Below are 18697 nucleotides of genomic sequence, written 5' to 3'. Positions count from 1 at the left end.
CAGGCTGCCATCCCGGCTGATCAGCGACATCGCAGCCCCTCCCCGCCACCATTTACGCACCGGGACAACCGTGCGGTTACAAGGTGTGCGGTGCGAAGCCCCCTCGCGGGGCAGGACTCGGTGGGCGCAGCCTCTGCCTCTTACCCGCCGAGACCCAGGGGACCCGACGAGGGGGCTGCGCTCGACGAGGGGGCGTCGCTGCGCCCCTGGCCGGGAGGTGGAGAGCAGGGCAGGCGCCGGCCCTCCGACGGCCAGGGAGGGGCAGAGCCGTCCGGGCCCGGCGAGGACGCCCCCGCTCCCGTTCGGTCCCACACCTGTCCGCCGTGTCCGTGTGAGCCACGCCGCTGGGGGTCGCGGGAGCCGGAAAGCAGGGGAGTAAAACGTGTCCTTCTTGAAATTAAACAGAAAGGTCCCACCGAGATTTGAACTCGGATCGCTGGATTCAGAGTCCAGAGTGCTCACCATTACACCATGGAACCCCTTTGAGAGCCAACTTCTTTCCATCGCCAGAGAACGGTACCCGCTTCTTTAGGCTCCATACGTCCCACCCATAATCTCAGGGCAGTTCTTCCAAGGACCCGACAAGATCTGAGTACGGATGACCCGCTTTGATGTTCAGCCCTCTCTGGTTTCTCTCTGCTCCTCTCCTTTGACTGACATCTCTCAGTTCACAGCGCACCTCAGAAAATGAAGTAAACTTTCCACTCTGGGTTTCGGGTCAGGGAAGGGCCCCCTTAATTAAGTCACCGTCATCAACCGCATATTCTGCCTCGGTTTGCCAGAGTGTCCCATGCTGAGGTAAAATTTCTGCAGATAAGAGTGTTCTTTTCCTTTCCTTGGCCTTCACCCTTTCCGCGGAGCCCAGAGAGGGCGGATGATCGTCAGGGCAGGAGGTGGGATCTCCTGGGTCCCTTGGATTTCCTGTAGCACTCCAAAGCCACCACCACCACCTCTTATGTGTAACATATAAAGTGTCTGGAGTGGGAATGGAGGCAGAACCCTCCTTTTCTTCTCCATACAGTTCTGATTGGGGGGGGGGGGGTTAAGTGTTTCTCCCCAAGTTTGTCAGGTTTACAGTACAAGGAAAGATGAACATTTACACAAAACCCTCAGACAAACCAGGCCGAAAGCACCTGGGGGTGGCTCAAGATCAGCCACATGTCGTGGAGCCCACGAGGCAGGGCTCTGACACGTAGGCAGTCACAGACTCTTGTCAGAGCTTGGTCACGTCAGTTTCATTCCAATTTCTCAACATATTCAGAAACTGCACAGTTTAACAAAGAAGAGTGCACACCTATTTAGAAGGTATGTATCCAAGTTGTCTTACAGTGTAGACAGTACTTATGTACACAAAATACCACCACACTAAATATTTACATGTATAATAATATAAGTCCACATGATGTCTCCAAGTAATAATCTTTACTTCTTCATTCTATCGCAAAGCCATTTCTTCCCTCATCCAGTACACAGAACTGAAAAAAACAGCCTCTGAAGAAGAGAGCTGCAGCCCAAAGAAAGGAGTCGGAAAGGTGGCCAGTGTTGCCTGGAGACACGTGTTTTGTTCCCAGAGGCTGGACAGAGGTTGACACAGGAGGAAGGAGGCAAAGGGGAGGCGCCTCTTAGGAGGAGGAAGTTCGCACGCAGCCCCGGGATGAAAAGATGAAACTTCCTTTTGGAAATTCAAGAAACTGAGGGGTAACAAACACCACCAAGTGCCCCTCCAGGAGCCCTTGGAGGTCGGTCAAAGTTTATGAGTGCAAGGATCAGTAATGGTCTCTGGCTGATATAGGAAGAGAAGAAATGCACAGAAAGTATGTTGACAGATCACAGAATGGCCAGGAAACCTAGAGAACCAGGCTCTCACAAGGGGCAGGGAGGAAAACCAAATGAGGTTAGAACTGCAACGGGTGGAGAGGCCGTCTGTGACGGACGAAAGCCTGGGTGTTGGATCTGAGAGCCAAGGAGCCGGTGGGGGTGTATGTGGTGGGAGCTGCCTGTGCTGGGGGCCAGTGAACAGAACTGCCCTGGGGAGGTAACTCCGCCTCCTCCCCCCTGCCCTCCACTGCCCTTTCCCTCTCGCTGGTCCTCCCACTCTATCTGCCTCCCTTTGTAGGGCTCCATCCACCTCGCTCTCATCTCCGCTTCTTCCTGGCTCTCTTCCTCCTCATCCCCCCCTTTGCAGCCCCTTCCCCTCCCATTCCACCCTGTCTTTCTGGACCTTCTCCTTCTGTTGCTAGTGCTCCTCCACCACCTCCGGTTTCCACGGTTAGGAGGAAGATGCGGGAATATTTCCCACCATGCCAGGAAGCACCAGTACCTTGCTCTCTGGGCAGGACGCTCTGAGGGTCTCTGGGAGACTGAGTGAGGAGGCCCTCAAGTTGTTCTCAGCGAGGGGACACAAGAGCGACCGCCACCAGATCCCTGCCCTCCCGGAGCTCCCCTGAAACCAAAGAAGGCAGCGGGAGGACCCCACGGGTCCCAGAGGCCTCTCCAAAGGGTGCCCAAAAGCCCGTTTTCCCCACCGCTCTGTGCTCTTCCCATTTCCTCCAACCTGCACTTGGGTCCCCGTCTAGCAAGCAGAGAACTGGCGAAGAAGGGGGTGGCCTGGCCACAGTCGAGCAAACTGCAAGAGCAATCGGTTTACAGAAATTTCTAGAGGCAGAAAGCTACTTTCAGGGGAAATAAACAAGGACAGTGGTTGTCAAAAGATTCAGAGGACTGTGATGATATAGTATTTATGATTTTGCTGCCTATAGCATTATTGATCCAGTAGTTTCTAAACCCAGGCACATCTGACAAGAGCAGAATGAAGAAGAATGCTCCTATTGCTCCCATTTTGCAGAAGAAAGTAGGGAGATACCCAAAGTTTTCTTTATTTGTTCAAGGCCACCCAGGGCAGAACCATTTTTACAACCCAGAGCTTGTGCTCCTGAGCACAGATTCGTCGGGTCTTTCTTCTCAGATGTGGCCCTGTCAACATTTCACAGTTGGAGGGCTGGGAAGAAGAGCAAGAAGAAGAGGGAAGGCAAGAGAAGGAGCAGGGACGGGTGGAAGCACAAATTCTATGATTCTCCCCTCCCTGGCCTTCCTCCGTCATCTTTCCCCTCCCTTCGAACTTTTCGCTCTTGGAAAACTTTTCGGTATTTCCGTTCTCAGGGGTCTTGATGGGACAAGGGCTAAAGACGACAATCTATTCATCCAAGTCCTAGAGCGTCCCGCTGAGTGCCAGTCCCTGTCCTGGGCGGGCGGACACAGGGCGACCATCCCCACCACCTCTGCCCTGGTGGAAATCGCCTGGTGGGCACAGGGAACCTAAGCACAACCTCGGCCCGGAGGCCTTTGCCAGGGTGGGCAAACTCTCATTCATTGGGTGTAGGCGAGGAAACAGGAAGAGCCATCACGGGAGCCCACCGGGGGTGTTCAGCTGTCCTTGGATCTCATCCAGCTCAGGCCCGGAGGGTCGGAGCCCTGGATCCCGGGATCTCTGAGGGCGCTGGCATCTGTGGCGGGTAGGGGCAAGGACGTGGCAGCGTATCCCTGGGGGCAGGGCACGTCCCCCGGAAACGAGTAAGTGTCTACTCCATACAGAGTCCAGAAAAGGCCTGTGCTGCTGTCTCTGTGGCGCAATCGGTTAGCGCGTTCGGCTGTTAACCGAAAGGTTGGTGGTTCGAGCCCACCCAGGGACGGTGGGGGTGAGATTTTAGAGAACACCAAAGGGATTCCCTTTTGCCAAGGGGACACCGGAGAGGTGCTGCGGCGAACCGGCTTGCGGAGAAAGAGCGCAGGAGTCAGGCGCAGAGGAGCAGCGGGGAGGGCGGGGCCCGGGTGGACTGGGAGCGGCCGTCATTCCTGAGAGCCCGGAGCGCTGACCGCCGGCGCCGTGGAAAGGGCCGCCGAGGCGCGGGTCCGCAGCGCGGGAGGGGCGGCGTCCACACCGCTGGGCTGCGGGGTCTCCTGGGCCTCGGGCGCAGCCCCCACCCCCTGCGGCTTCCGGGAGCTGGGGAGTCGGCGGGGGGGGCGACCCCTGCGATGGAGTGCGGAGCTGAGGGTCTGACGACTCTGCGTTGGGTGCGGGACCCCGAAGGCAGCCTGTGGGGGCCCGAGGGTCCTCACTTCAGGGGAGAGGAGGAACCCTAACGCAGGGCCCTCGGGAGCCGCCGTCTCCGTGCCCGAGAGAGCCTGGGGCTTCAAGGTTCCTGTTTGAGTGTTAGAAACTGGTGGTCCAAATGCCGATGGCGGGACCTCGGCTTTTCATGGATACAGTGTTAGGCCCTGCCGCGTGTCCTGTTTCCGTAGTGTAGTGGTTATCACGTTCGCCTCACACGCGAAAGGTCCCCGGTTCGAAACCGGGCGGAAACAGACTGCTTCTTTTCTTCCAGTCCCCCCGCTCCCCCGCCGAGATGTGCAATCTGATGGGCAAAACCAAAAGGTTCCAAAGGCTCTGGGTGAAGCAGACCACCGCAGCTGTAGGCGGAGTTGGTGACCACCTGGAAGTCTACTCTGCACTAGGAAGCAGCCCTCCTTTCTCTGCTCCGAGTCTCTGTGAGTCCAGGCCCAGTTCATCCCGGAGGGGCGGGGAAGGACAAGACTGACTTCGTAGTCACCTTTCCGTCCGGAAACCCCCTCGGCTCCCTGTCGGGCGCCTGGGTCTCTTCCACGTGTTCACAGATTGTCTCTGAACACCATGGAGTTCACTCCCTTGACGCTCACTTGCTTTCCCCCACCTCGGAACACCTGAGGAGCAGTTTTGAATCCCTGGTAGAAGAAAAGAGACAGCACCCGGGTCTCACCGTGGACTCCAGGCAAACCCACGGACGTGAAGAATTTAAGGCTCCGCGCACTCAGCCGGTCGCGGAGGGAAAGGAACCGGTACCCGCGCGGTCGTCAGGAGAGGCCCCGAGGCCAGGTCAGAGATCTGGAGGTAGACGGATCCGACCCGCTGAAAGCCAAGTCAGCGCCTGACTCGAGGGAAAACCGAGGTTCACAAAGAGAGCACGACCTGGGCTCGGCAGCACACAGCGCTAGAGTTGGACCAGGAAGGAGGGACCCAACCGGATAGTTTGTGACCTGGTCTCAGAACGAGAAGCGTCGCCCAGGAACGGGCATTTGAAGGGCGATGAGCAGCGGGTCAAGGGCTGGGAGCCTTGCACAGCTGCATGCAGCCATGGGGGCGCTGGGACATTTCCTTTCCTGTCCTCTGCATCTCTGGTTTCATCTTTCCACTCTCAATTATCTCCTGGACAGCCCAGGCGGTGTTTCCGTATGGTTCCCTGGTGGTCTAGTGGCTAGGATTCGGCGCTTTCACCGCCGCGGCCCGGGTTCGATTCCCGGTCAGGGAAACCTCTTTTCTTCTCCATTCCTCGGAGTCTTCCTGCCCATATCAATTCGTCTTTTGCTTCAAGGTCCAATGCAGAAGAGCGTCTGCACAGAGTCCCGAATGCCAGTGAGTCCTGGCCTCAGGGTCCTTGACATCAGGCAGGCTGGAGGAGACTCCCCGTGTGCAGTGAACAGCCTGGGCTGCCCAGCTCTCCTCTCCACTCTTTTCTCTCTGCTTGATACCAACCCGGAGTCTTCCTTACAGAGTTTTCATCCAAAGAGCATCAGGGACTCGAGTTCCAAAGATTCATTCAAAACCAAACCCCAAACCCTCCACAACATACATCCAAGTTACAGGAATCGTAACATCGTGTATTCTGTACTCAACTGCACAGTTCACGTTTTCCCACGTTTGCTTTCTCACTCTCTCCATGGAAACCTGAAATCCATTCTCTTTAGGATGCAGAGAAGCTTCAGGGGGAGTCTGGTTCGGTTCTCCAGGACGTGCAGGCCAGGCACGCTCTGCGCTTGAAGGAATCCCCCACCCCCAGGACCCTCTGCTATCCGGACTCCTCCGGGTCGTCTTGGTGGACAGTGGGGTCTTGGGTCAGCCTGAGCGCTAGAACCACCTACCTCGGGAAGACCCATGGGGAAGGGCAGCTGCCCCCTTGGCTCTTGCCTGGCTCTCTGTGCCCAGATCACAAAGGGGAAGCCTTCTTTCCTGTGGTAGGAGGATGAGTGGACCGGGTGGGAAATGCATCAGAGGGAGGGGGAGCATTCTCAAGAGCTTTCCGGAATTGTCTGCCCTAGGATAATGGGATAATGGGGTTTTGTGTAGTCTTCTCCTGGCCTTGACCCAGTCTCAGGTCCAATGTGATTTCACCGTTCTCATCTTTGCGTTTTCCCGAGGCTTTGGAGCTGGCACCGTTTCTCGGCGGAGCGGGAGGCACTCTTTGTCTCCAGCACAAAGAGTGGAGGGACGCGGTGCGGTGCTGTCTCTGTGGCGCAATGGGTTAGCGCGTTCGGCTGTTAACCGGAAGGTTGGTGGTTCGAGCCCACCCAGGGATGGGCGGTCGAGGTTTTAGAACCCATTCAAGGTGTTTCGTGCTGAAGACCATTCAAGCGGTCCCTTCACCTCCGGACTGCTGCCGATCTGGGCCACCTCACCTTTCCAGCCCTATACTCTGCAAGTATATTCCTATTCACTCATACTTGCCTGACGCAGGACCTCCTGACAGAGATCAAGGAAGCCAGTTTCGGGTGGGGTCAAGCCTTTCTTCTGCCAAGTGCCTAGACTTCGACAGGTCTAAGTGGCCCACGTCTTCTGTGCCCCAGGGTTTTCACCTGTGAAAGGAGGCCTGCACTTAGCAATTGTTCTGTCAGTAATGTTATCAGTGAACCCACCATCAGCAGCAGCCTCTGCATTATTTTTTTAGAAAGGCATTTCCTACATGGTTCATGTATTATTTGGTTTCATGGTGTGATGATGACAGATATGCGGCAACCATCATTATTGTACTCACACTTCTGACCATTTGTGCAGGTATTTATTTCCACAGTGTAGAAGCCTGGAAGTGCAATTGCTACCTTTAGTGTTTATATGCTTCTTAAGTTGGTAAATCCTGCAAGTTTGCCTTCCACAGAAGTGGGACTGAGTCGTATTTCAAATTATTTTCCGGTCGTTCGGTGTCTCTTTCTTCAATTACTTTCGCAGCACAACAATCTTTGTGTACATCTCCCTATGATCCTCCTAACTAACACAGGGAGCCGTGGCCTCCCGACCCAACCACGGGGAAAGACAATAGGGGGATGCTGAGGCATTACACAGAGATACTCTATCCCTTATGGTGGAGAGTTAGTCACTGAACATTTTTAAAGCCCTCCAGTAACTGTCCATTGTTTTGTCTGGTGACCTGGTCAACCGGGTCCAGAGAAGACAGCCAGGGTGACCTCTTTCTGCCGAGCAACTTATCCAGAGAGAAAAATCTCACTGATCCCAGAGGCTTTTCCTTTCTCTCCTTTCTTCTTTTATTTACAAACTTTGGTCACACTTTTAACTTGAGGGAAAAGAATCTGATGCCTGTCCCTCCTCCTATAAAGTGGGGGGTCACCATGGAACACCCCCTTTACTTTATTCCTTGACAGTTTTTTGGTTTGGTTATTTTTTGGAAGAGTCGGACACGGCTGAGGGACTGAACTGAACTGAACTGAACTGATAAAAATTAGCCCATCCAAGACATGTCATGGGAGCCCCCGGAATCCTGTCCCTCACAGCCGCCTTCTTCAGACCTGGACCCTTAGAGCTATTGGCTCCTGTTTGCTCTGTTCTTCTATTCAGTCTCATGTGCAGAGACTGTGCATTTTGACGTTTCTGGACCGTGTGGTTTGGGGACAGATATGTTAACTTGTATACAGAGTACGTCATGAGAAATGCTGGGCTGGAAGAAGCACAAGCTGGAATCAAGATTGCCGGGAGAAGTGTCAATCACCTCAAATATGCAGATGACACCACCCTTGGCAGAAAGTGAAGAGGAACTAAAAAGCCTCTTGATGAAAGTGAAAGAGGAGAGTGAAAAAGTTGGCTTAAAGCTCAACATTCAGAAAGCTAAGATCATGGCATCTGGTCCCATCACCTCATGGAAATAGATGGGGAGACAGTGGAAATAGTATCAGACTTTATTTTGGGGGGCTCCAAAATCACTGCAGATGGTGACTGCAGCCATGAAATTAAAAAACGCTTACTCCTTGGAAGGAAAGTTATGACCAACCTAGATAGCATATTAAAAAGCAGAGACATTAATTTGCCAACAAAGGGCCGTCTGGTCAAGGCTATGGTTTTTCCAGTGGTCCTGTGTGGATGTGAGAATTGAACTGTGAGGAAAGCTGAGCGTCGAAAAATTGATACTTTTGAACTGTGGTGTTGGAGAAGACTCTTGAGAGTCCCTTGGACTGCCAGGAGATCCAGCCAGTCCATCCTAAAGGAGATCAGTCCTGGGTGTTCATTGGAAGGACTGATACTGAAGATGAAACTCCAGTACTTTGGCCACCTCATGAGGAGAGTTGACTTATTGGAAAAGACCCTGATGGTGGGAGGGATTGGGGGCAGGAGGAGAAGGGGACCACAGAGGATGAGATGGCTGGATGGCATCACCGACTCGTTGGGCATGAGTTTGAGTAAACTCTGGGAGCTGGTGATGGACACGGAGGCCTGGCGTGCTGCGATTCATAGGGTCTCAAAGAGTCGCATACAACTGAGCGACTGAACTGAACTGAACGGAACGGTTGTTCTCTCTCTGATTTGTTCATCACTGATGAAATGGCACTAGTGGTAAAGAGCCTGCCTGCCATTGCAGAAGAGATAAGTTACACTGTGTTCGATCCCTGAGTCAGGAAGATCCCCTGGAGTAGGGCCCGGCAACCCGCTCCAGTGTTCTCACCTGGAGAATCCCATCCGACAGAGGAGCCTGGCAGGATACCGTCCGTAGGGTTGCACAGAGCTGGACTCGACTGAAGCAATTTCTCCCATCCGTGTGGAATCTGGTCTCGTTTTAGGAAGTGAAATCTGGGGATAATCCACATTGAGTGGTGGCTGACAGGGGTCCATTCCCTGTGAGGTAGAAGATGCCAGTTACTCTGGCCCACGAGGCTTTTTTCACTGTTGCTTGTCTTGATGCTTCTGGTATTCCCTGGGATGTGACACGGCAGCGGTAAGTCATCCGCTTCTCCTCTTTCCTCTCTTCGGTAAAATCCACCGGGCCCGGTCTATACTCGTCAAGCACTGCACAAGTGTCCTGTCTACAGAAGGATCATCTTACTCTACATCCTCCCCTCATGAGAAACTCAAGATTAATAGATGAGATTAACACAGGAAGGATACTGGATTTTTTGCATGGAACAGAGAGTGTTTCTTTCACTGGTATGTGAAAGTTTCTAAATAGCTGAAAACATTCAGTGAGTGAGGTAAGGATTGTTGAAATCAGACTACAGAATGCAGAGGAAAAGACACTGATATCTTTGCAAGGAAGCAATGAAGTCAGCAACGTGAGCACCTCTGACAACCCTCCAAATCAAGATCGAATCCTTCCAGAACTGTAAGCAAGTTCAGCCCTCAAGAAAAAGAAAGGACTAATAATGACGTCAAGCACAGTTTTATACACTGGGGACTCATAAGTGTAGTACAGAATTCGTATTTTCCTCAGTGAGATTCTTCCAATATCGCTTAAGTATATTTCATCTTGTTTCCCACACTGACAAGTGTTGTTAATATACATCGTTGACTCTGCTTTCACCTTCGGTAAGGCTCACTAATTTTTTTTTTTTAGGCTTACTCATTTTTAAAAAAATTTATTTATTTTATTTATTTTTGGCTGCCCTGTATTCGTTGCTTTGTGTGGGTTCTCTCCAGTTGGAGTGTGCAGGCTTCTCATTGCGGGGGCTTCTCCTGTTTCAGAGCACAGTTTAGGTGCTTGGGCTTCAGTAGTGGTGGCTCACAGGCTTGGTAACGGTGGCTGGGGGGCTTACTTGCTCTGCGGCATGTGGAATCTTTCCAGACAAAGGATCGGACCTGTTTCCCCTCCACTGGCAGGCAGATTCCTATGCAGTGTACCCCCAGGGAAGTCAAGCAAGGTCCACTGCTTTGATGTATTTTTATCCCCCGTTTAAATATATTTTCTCAGAAACAAGTCAATAGACTTTCTCTCACTCTGGGGAGAAGAGACAAGTTAGGCCTCTCAAAATTTAAAGATGTCACTTCTCTTAAGGAAGGTAATAATCAGTTCCATAAATGTAAAATTAAAACATGAAGAATTTCTGGGGAAAATACTCTACTGTTTATGCTTCCATGTGGTATTTATATAAGGAAAACTTTGTTGCTAAATTTGTGACAAGGAAAAAAAAGATTTAACTGTAGATTGAGTAAATGGTCTTGATTACTTGGAACAGCAACCATGAAGGAATGAAATTGATAACAGAGTATTCTGAATACTTTTAAACAATTTAAGTAATGTACATAATGGCCTTCAAAATGTTTATTCATGTTTTTTTTTCATGGAAGCGACTCAGAAAAATGACATTGTTTTTCTCCTTTTGGTCTAACACCAACTCTATGTGTATTTTCAGATTATCTTTTAAAGGTGTAGAAAATAATGGTGGTATAATATATTCATATTTAAGTCTTTGGTTTATTTAGGTTGAAATCTGAATTACATTGGACTCCCTAAGTTTCCTATATTGGTTGTAGTGCTCAGATAAGCCAACATAGCCAATGAGTATTTAAGTTTCTAAAAATTTAAATCTATGTCTTGAAGTATGTTGAATACACTAATATGTTTAAAGGGGAATGAATCGTTACAACTCTAGACACCAGCAGACTCAGTCATTCCCCCTACAATATTTGGCATATATATTTAGGTGTCCTGTAATATGTGATTCCATATATACCAATATATGATTTCAACATTCTCGTGTTCCAACATGTGTCTGCTTAAATGACAGATTCGTGATCTATAGGATCTATAGTTAACTTTAATCCTTTGACTATATTCAGTTGATTTAATGAATGAATCGTCTTTCGTTGCCTGCAAGTTTGTTCTCTCTTTGTCCTTCCCGTTTGCCCTAATTTCCTGGTAGATTGGCTGACAGCAGAAATACCGCTTTAGTTGGAGAATGCTGTTGTTGTTGTTCACAAATTGGTCTATATCTTGTTCGTATGTGGCCGATGCTGGGCATATTACTACGTGTCCCCTTGACGAAAGCTCGGTGCAATGGTTTGTTGTTTTTAGTGCTCTGACATTTCAGAATCATAACCTTAATGTTGTGTGCTGCACAGCTTCTCAAACTTTCTCGAAGCGTCACCTTATTTCTTATTAGGCATCCATTTGTTTTGCGTGGCACTTGCTTTCTATCATAGCAACTACCAAAATCCAGTTTTTCAGAGATATGATATCATAGTAAAGAGTGTAAAATAGTCTAATGTTGGCAAATTTTACTATGTAGATGACACCTCAGTAAACTTAAGAAGGAAGAGTAAAAAGGCAAACAATACCAAAATTTCACAGGACGGAGAGCACTGTAAATTCTTTTTCATTTCTAAAAGGAGCATTAGCAAGCTCAACAGAGTCGCAGAGGAATTTGGCAGCATCAGCTAAGGGTCATACTTATACTATCATGTGCCGTGGTCCAGAAATCGTACTTTTTCGTCTGTGCTATATATTTGACCTGTGCTGTCCAATGTGACAGGTAGAAGTCACAGGTAACTACTGAACGCTTGTAGTGTTTCTAGTGTCACATGTGGTAATGATGAGATTTTTCCTAATGCAGTAATTCTCACAAAGTTTTAAAATAGATTATAATTGAAGACTTTAAATTCCAGGTGACTGGTGTAATGCTAATAATGGGAAACCTCACTAAAATTGAGTCAGGAGACCAGAAGGGGGAGCTCTCATGGATTACCACTGGAGTTCAAATACAGGAGGAATTGTCAATCATGGACCTAAACAGACGAATCATCAATAGGAAAGAACAATCAATTATAGGCCCGGACAGTAAAAGATGTACCTTGTATGTCCTGCAAGATATCAGGAAAAAAAAAAAAAAAAAGATATCAGCAACTCAGGCAACGAGAAGCTGTCACCACCCTGAACTTTCACTTTTTCCAGTATCCATTGCTTCAAAAGAAGCCCTCTCAGTTTCTTTCTCTTTCTCTCTCAAAGAATGTTCCTTCTTCTCCTTTGTGTGCAATCTGCCTATGCTTTTGCCATAGTTTACTTGTCCTGCTTTGTGATCCCCCTGCTATTTCTGAATCAACCCAATTTGTTTGGGAGAAAATCCTAAAATTTTTATTTTAAAGGTCAACGCTAGCATTATTTTATTGGAATGGGCTGCCCTAGAGAAGTGTGTATTTCCTTGAAAGGTCATAAAAGAATGTTTGTATCGTACCGTTTCAGAATATCCTCAACTGGAAACAACTCAGATGTTCAGCAGTAGACAAGTATACTGAGACATATTCTTACAAGGAACACAGCCGAGACAAAGAACTACCTGAAAACTGTGGTTACATTTCAGAGACGTTACGCTGAGTGAAAGAAGTCAGGCCCATACCCTGCCTTCCAAAAAAACAAACCCAGTTCTTTGGAGGGGTGTGTGTGTATGTGATTACTCTGAGCTCTTTCATGGAAGTCATGAGGAAGCCTTTTGTGGTCTGGTGATTTATCATACCTTAGATCTTTGGGAATGCTTCATTAGTCATTCAGGTTGGTGGACACTGGTAATCGTTTTGGAAGCGTATACTCTTTGAACTTTACACATGTTATTCCTCATTTTGTCAAACATTTAAAACCACTTGGTTATGGCTAATGTGATGTTGATACTTCTTCTTTTCTTTTGGCCTGGGCTAGGAGGCAAAGTAAATTTGAAATATTTATTGGGCTATTTAGCTTTCCTCAGACTTTTGGCTGTCCTTCACTATCAGATAGCTGATTACTTATTTATGTGTTGCTCACAATCATTATATTAAGTTGACCTTCAACTGTTAATCCTGTGTCAAAGAGAAAATGAAGGGTTATTTTAAGAATAATTAACTATAATAATTATATTTAAGAATCTACCAAAAAAAAAAAAAAAAAGAATCTACCGACCAAGGCAGGGACACGGGTTTCATCTCTTGCAAGGGACTGTTCCGTGTGTCGTGTGCCACACCTACTGAGCCTGCTGGCCTAGAGCCTGTGCTCTGTAGTAAGCGAGGTTACCGCAAAAGAAGCCGGAGCATTGCAACTACAGAGTAGCCCCTGCTTGCCACAACTAGAGAAACTCCTACGCGCAGCAGAGACCCAGCACAGTCAAAAATAAAAGAAATTAATTAATTACGGATGAAAAAACAATTATGAACCAAGGGAGAGGGTGGTATATGAAATTGAGAAATCCTGATGAGGAAAGTAGTTCAATCAGGCTTAGCTATCTCAGAGGTGTCAAAGGGAGGACTCTGGCAGGTATGACACACGGAAATTTGACACATTTATTTCACTACTGAACTTTCATGAAGTTCTGGAGCATTCACACATAGCCACAAATATTTACCTGATTAGTCATCTTCACCAGATCAACCAGTCCAGACTAGTTGTTTGATGGCTTTCAGCTTATCTATGTATCAAGGGTTCTTAGGAGAACTGGGTTTGATTCCTGGGTGGGGAAGATCCCCTGGAGAAGGAAATGGCAAGCCACTCCAGGAGTCTGGCCTGGAGAATCTCCTGGAAAGAGGAGGCTGGCAGGCTATAATCCGTGGGGTCACAAGAGTCTGACGCAATTTAGTGACTAAACCACCACCTTAGCCTTCCTTAATCAACAGAAATTGATAAGAGGACAGACTAGAAACTCAGGTAAGGCTTCATTGGGATCCGTGCTGCAGCAAAACAAGTAACAGGTTCCCTTGTTTGCCATGGGGCAGGGGAAGGGTGGTGTGCTTGTTTCTTACACAGAATGAGGATAGGGGTCGGGGTAGGGGTCAGGCTATAGGAGTGGCTCAGGTGGTTCGCCTATGTGCTTCCTGGTGTTGTGTGCAGGGGAAATTGCAGTACCCGGCGCTTTTCTGGGTTCCCTGTTTTTGGCACCTCCTCTTCAGAGATGACAGTTGGGATTTTGGTCTTTTTGTATCTTGTTGTCCACAATTTCCACCAACAGGCATACATGCAGTTATTTTTTGTCCCCTGTGGTTTCTTTGTATTCTGTTGCTGGAGAAGACATTTGGATCTCGAGGACACAGCAGTGAGTGGTGGCCTGAAGCAAGATCTTTGTTGCCTGTGCAAGAATTGAACCAGGGTAGCCTGTGTGAAAAGCAGGAATCCTAGCCACCAGTCCATCAAGAGCTAGGGCTAGGAGCAAAGTTGGCCTGACTAGTGCCTTCACTGAAAAATGAATTTCTTAAAGCAACAAAAGCTGTAAAGACAGGTACAGAGTTTATTATTAGAGCCACAGCACAAGTCGGACAGCACACAGATACACAGTTTATTTAAGACAGAAGCAAGGCAGAGATATACACTCAGAGGGAAAGGGTGTGTGTGTCCTCCTTAATGAGAAGGAGTGCATCAGAGTGGTGATTCAAATCACTTACGTAGGACATTTCTTCCGGGTCTTTGTTTACCTTTGGATGAGTTCTCATTTCTTTTTCCACACCTGACCTGTCCTTGGGCTGTTCCTGACTTGCATGTGCATCTTTTTGCCAAGAAGGATTGTAGCGCAGAGGCCTGGTGGAGGTTACCACCACCTATGAAGGGGTAGTTCTGTCTACCTCCTTTTTGACCCAGAGAAAAGCTTTGTAAGTATGGATAGTCTGCAAAGATCTCCTTGACCTCAAAAATACGAAATAGCTGGTCTCTTTATTTTCTGTCCAAGCGGTGCTCAGCTCTTCCTTGCTCCTACTCATATCCTTATCTTAAAGAAGCTTTAAAAAAAAATAATTGTATTAGGTACATGGGATATTTAGTTGCAGCATGAAAACTGTTAGTTGTCCCAGACGGGATCTAGTTCCTTGACCAGGGATCCAACTCCGGCCCCAGGCATTGGGAAGTGTGGAATCTTAGCCAGTGGACAACTAGGGAAGCCCCTGTCCTTAGTCTGGAGTATCTGTCCACAGGAGAGAGATTCCAGCTGCTCAGCGTTGGGCTCATGGAATTTCTTCCTCAGCAAAGTGTCCCAGGTCCCAGCCTGTCTCAATCAGACAGAGGATACAGACAGATGTTAAAATCTGTTCAGAGTCAAAACCACACCTGAAGCTGGAAACAAAATGAATGAAATTTTTGATGAATTTCAAAAATTCGTGACACAATTTTCACGAATGGAACTGAGTTCAAGGCCAGTCGCGACGGTTAATGCGTTTTACTAGACATAGGCACAACACTACATGACAAAGACAACTGGAGTTGAAGGGAACCGGTTTCCCCTGGACTGCTAAATATTCTGTTCTCCCCATGGAACGCCGTTATTTGAAAAAAGGTGCACAGGCTTCAGCCGACCGCCAGAACGGTGCTGGGCAGGACAAAAGGCAGGCAGGCAGGCAGCCGAGAGAGCCGGGTCCCAACACGTAGAGGCTGGGAGAACAGGAGCGGGAGGCGGACGTCACTTCCCCCAGAGGGCGCCCGCCGGCAGGTCGGCCGGGCCCGACGGCGTGGGAGGACGGAGGCGGGGACTAGGGCGGGGCGGGGGCTGGAGGGAAGCGCGGGTTCCCGTTGACGTCACGGATGGGGGCGTGTCGTATGTAGATATCTGAGCGCAGGGGCTGCTGGTCCGTGATCTGGGGCTTAAACTCCATGTGGTCTCCCGTGGCGTGGAGAGAATCCAGGACTTTTTGCTCGAAAGTGCGTGGATGCGCTGTGTGGAAGGTCGAAGAAGGGTCGGGGATGCGGAGAGTAAAGTGAGCATGTTTGTAAAGTGGAGGGCGTATGAGGTTGAGGTGGGGCGGCAGGCTAGCAACTCATACTTACCTGGCAGGGGAGATACCATGATCACGAAGGTGGTTTTCCCAGGGCGAGGCTTATCCATTGCACTCCGGATGTGCTGACCCCTGCGATTTCCCCAAATGTGGGAAACTCGACTGCATAATTTGTGGTAGTGGGGGACTGCGTTCGCGCTTTCCCCTGATTTTACTGTTTAAAAGTAAGAGTAATGACAGGTGTTGTAGGGTTGAATGTGTTAGTGAGTGTTTAGCTATGGAAGGGACCAACGCTGAAATACAGTCTAAGTAAACAGGGACTGTTTTCGTGTCTCCTGTTTCTGCCAGGCTCGAAAAGTAAGCCTTTTAGGGTGTTGCCGGTTTCATGAAAATCATTTAATATTTGGTAACAAATGGGGATTTTTTTTTTAGTTAGGACTTTTGCTGACAGCCGCAGTTGACGCTTGAAAAAAGAGATACGAAAGTCCTGTCTCACCCGATTAGGAAAGCTTGCCGGTTTCCACTCTTGTGGTAGTGGGAAGCTGCTAGGGATAGCTTGGGGGCGGATTTCTGATATATGTTTATTGTTGACTTCGTGGCAGGGGATCTCTCATAAAAGCTCTCTTTAGTTCTTCATGAGTAGTTTGTGTGTGAAAGGAGGCTTTTTGGTGCGCAGGATAGAACCAGAGACACCCTTACCTGGGCCAAACACACGAAGTCGGATGAGAAGTTAGGAGGCGCCGCGTGAGGAACTTCTTGTCTGCCCATGTTGTCAGAGGCTATAACTAGCCATTTTCCCAGCAGTGTTCTGCTTTCACAGGCTTCATTTCTTGAGTGGTTAGCTGCCTTGTTTATTACACGCCTTAGTCATTGCTGGAGATACTTAGATAGCATCCCACTCATCCTTTCGCACCCCAAGGGGCCTCTTCCTATTTCTGGATCTAGTTCTCAGTTAACCCCTGCCTTTTCTCTCAGGCCTTCTGCTGTTACCTTCCCAGCCAGAAAACAGTACTTCTTTTTCAGCCTCGAATGTGCATCTGAATGCTTAAGTAGTCTGGCAAACTAGGCAACCTCCTTAACAACCCTTCTTCTTAAATGGCAGTAGAAATTGTACTTTTTTTTTTTTTTTTTTGGTCAAAAGTTGTTTTCCTTTTCTTCCTATCTGAAATCATTTACAATCTAGAAGAAAACCCCAGATCGAGTTGTCGGCAGTTTTGTGGGCTATTTGCCAACCCCTTTCTCAGGATGTGTTGTGCTCAGATTCACAAAGTCCTCCTGGCAAATAGAAACCACTGGGCCAAAGAGAAAAGGCAGGACCATGGCGGGAAGGACTGTCCTCCCCCTCGTAGCTGCCTCAGAGACAGCCCTCGTAGATCCGCTCAGCCCCAAGAAACCTGAGATCGGAGGAGGTGTTGGGAGTGGGCGTGGGAGTGAGGTGATGCTTAAGGGTAGGTCCAAAGAAAACTAACCAAAAAGTACACAGGATGCGGATTGAGGATATAGGTCATTGAATGTAGAACATCCTACTCTGTCTTCCCAACAGCGAGAGATTTCATTGCTCAAATAAGAAATATTTTCAGCATTACTGATTGGGGCATTGACATGGATTACCATGATTCTGAATGATTTGCCTTGGAAACGAACAGAGATCATCCTGTCGTTTTTGAGACTGCATCCAAGTGCTGCATTTTGGACTCTTTTTGTTGACTATGATGGCTACTCCATTTCTTCTAAGGAATTCTTGCCCGCAGTAGTAGATATAATGCTCATCTGAGTTAAATTTACCCATTCCAGTACATTTTAGTTCGCTGATTCCTAAAATGTTGATGTTTACTCTTGCCATCTCCTCTTTGACCACTTCCAATTTGCCTTGATTCATGGACCTAACATTCTAGGTTCCTATGCAATATTGCTCTTTACAGCATTGAACTTTTCTTCCAACACTAGTGACACCCACAACTGGGTGTTGTTTTTGCTTTGCGACTGAAACCCAGCCAAAACCCATGGTACCTGGTCAGGTTCTTGATGTCTCCGCAGAAAGAATTCAGTGAGAGACAAAGTGATAGGTAACAAGTAGATTTATTCAGATTCAAGAGAAACAAACTCCACAGACAGAGTGTGGGCCATTGCAGAGAAAGAATGTGGCGGCAAAGTGTGGCATGGTTAGTTTTTATAAGCTGGGTAATTTTGTATGCTAATGAGTGGGAGGATTATTCTGTTTTGGGGAAGGGGTGGAGATTTCCAGGATTTGGGCCACTGCCCACTTCTTGGTCTTTTAATATTGCCTTGGAACTGTCATGGCACCTCCGGGTGTGTCATTTCACTTGCTGATTGAGGATCAAGGTCTAGTCTTGTCTGCCAAGTTGGTCCCATTGATTGGTCCCATCTTGGTCCCATGACTCTAACTGCTTTATGTTGTGTCCTTGGGCTATGTCATTATTTCAAAAGTTTTGCCCTGCCCCTTTCCCTCCTGTTACAGAGGGGTCAGGCTTTAGAGTTGACTTAGGTGGTTTACCTTGGAGTTTGGTTGGGTTGTGTGCCAGGGGAATGTGCAGTATTCTGCTTTTGCTCCCAGCTTTTGAACTGTGGTGTTGGAGATGACTCTTTAGAGTCCCTTGGACAGCAAGGAGATCCAACCAGTCTGTCCTAAGTGACATCAGTCCTGAATATTCTTTGGAAGGACTGATGCTGAAGCTGAAGCTCCAATACTTTGGCCATTTGATTCGAAGAACTGACTCATTTGAAAGGACTCTGATGTTGGAATGACTGAAGGTGGGTGGAGAAGGGGGCAACAGAGGATGATATGGTTGAATGGCATCACCGACACAATGGACATGAGTCTGAGTAAGCTCTGGGAGTTGGTGATGGACAGGGAAGCCTGGAGTGTTGCAGTCCATGGGGTCGCAAAGAGTTGGACACGACTGAGCAACTGAACTGAATTGAACTGATCCTCTTTTT

General features: G+C 48.5%; 6 non-coding genes across 6 annotated transcripts; 5 read left to right on the top strand and 1 right to left on the bottom strand.

Annotated features, from left to right (window-relative positions):
* Positions 1 to 407: 407 nt before the first annotated feature.
* Positions 408 to 479, bottom strand: TRNAQ-CUG (transfer RNA glutamine (anticodon CUG)). The gene has a single exon. It is a non-coding gene; the product is annotated as a tRNA-Gln (tRNA).
* Positions 480 to 3615: 3136 nt separating this feature from the next.
* Positions 3616 to 3689, top strand: TRNAN-GUU (transfer RNA asparagine (anticodon GUU)). Its single transcript has one exon. It is a non-coding gene; the product is annotated as a tRNA-Asn (tRNA).
* A 600-nt stretch (positions 3690 to 4289) lies between these two features.
* On the top strand, positions 4290 to 4362 carry TRNAV-CAC (transfer RNA valine (anticodon CAC)). The gene has a single exon. It is a non-coding gene; the product is annotated as a tRNA-Val (tRNA).
* A 908-nt stretch (positions 4363 to 5270) lies between these two features.
* TRNAE-UUC (transfer RNA glutamic acid (anticodon UUC)) lies at positions 5271 to 5342 on the top strand. Its single transcript has one exon. It is a non-coding gene; the product is annotated as a tRNA-Glu (tRNA).
* A 971-nt stretch (positions 5343 to 6313) lies between these two features.
* Positions 6314 to 6387, top strand: TRNAN-GUU (transfer RNA asparagine (anticodon GUU)). Its single transcript has one exon. It is a non-coding gene; the product is annotated as a tRNA-Asn (tRNA).
* A 9396-nt stretch (positions 6388 to 15783) lies between these two features.
* Positions 15784 to 15947, top strand: LOC136156510 (U1 spliceosomal RNA). Its single transcript, XR_010661051.1, has one exon. It is a non-coding gene; the product is annotated as a U1 spliceosomal RNA (small nuclear RNA).
* Positions 15948 to 18697: the final 2750 nt, after the last annotated feature.

This window comes from Muntiacus reevesi, chromosome 1, assembly GCF_963930625.1.
Source record: "Muntiacus reevesi chromosome 1, mMunRee1.1, whole genome shotgun sequence".
Lineage (NCBI taxonomy): Eukaryota > Metazoa > Chordata > Mammalia > Artiodactyla > Cervidae > Muntiacus > Muntiacus reevesi.
Note: the sequence above shows the minus strand (reverse complement) of the source record. Positions and strands in the feature narration are given on the sequence as shown.